Here is a 678-nt window from a genome sequence, read left to right on the forward strand (position 1 = left end):
GCGGGCGCGCGCGGCCGGGGCGGGGCCTCCTCGGCGGACAGGAGGCGGGGCCAGATGGGGCGAGGCCTCCTCGGGATCTGGGCTCGCGAGGGGCGGGACTTGCATTTGGGGGCGGGGCCTCCTCGGCTTTAACGGTGGGGCCGGCTCGCGCGGGGCGGGGCTCGTGAGGGGCGGGGCTTCCTTTCGCGCGCGCCGGGGAGCAGCGTGCTGAACCGGCGCTGGGTTTCCCGCCCGCCTCCCACAGGCGGAGCTGCGCCGGAAGCGGCGGCCAAAGGCCTCAGCCAGTGGGTCTCTGTGTAGCTCCCGAACTATGGGTTCAAGAAGTGCGCGGAGCTCCCGAGAGTGCCGTTCCGGCCCAGCAGCGAGGTTCTGGTGCTGGAAGCCTGGGTCGGAGCGGAGGCCGAGGTGTCCGCCCTGCCCGAAGCCCGCGGGCTGAGCTGGGGGGTGCAGCGCCCCCGGGCTCCTGCCAGGGTCCAGCCCGGCGGCAGCGAAGGAAGGAGTCGGGCCTCAGGGCACTGCTGTGCATGGGGCCTGAGCCTTCCCACAGGCTCCGCTGCACCTGTGCGTTCAGGGTCCTCGTGCCCGGCCTCCCACGGCCCGCGGGGCTCGGCAGTAGCCGCTTCTCGGCCTGTGCTTTACGAACACAGCCACCAGAACCCAACCCGCGGTCACTAGCGT

The sequence above is a fragment of the Heterocephalus glaber genome, unplaced genomic scaffold, assembly GCF_053883595.1.
Source record: "Heterocephalus glaber isolate CG9 unplaced genomic scaffold, H.glaber_assembly_v1.0 deba00000122, whole genome shotgun sequence".
Lineage (NCBI taxonomy): Eukaryota > Metazoa > Chordata > Mammalia > Rodentia > Bathyergidae > Heterocephalus > Heterocephalus glaber.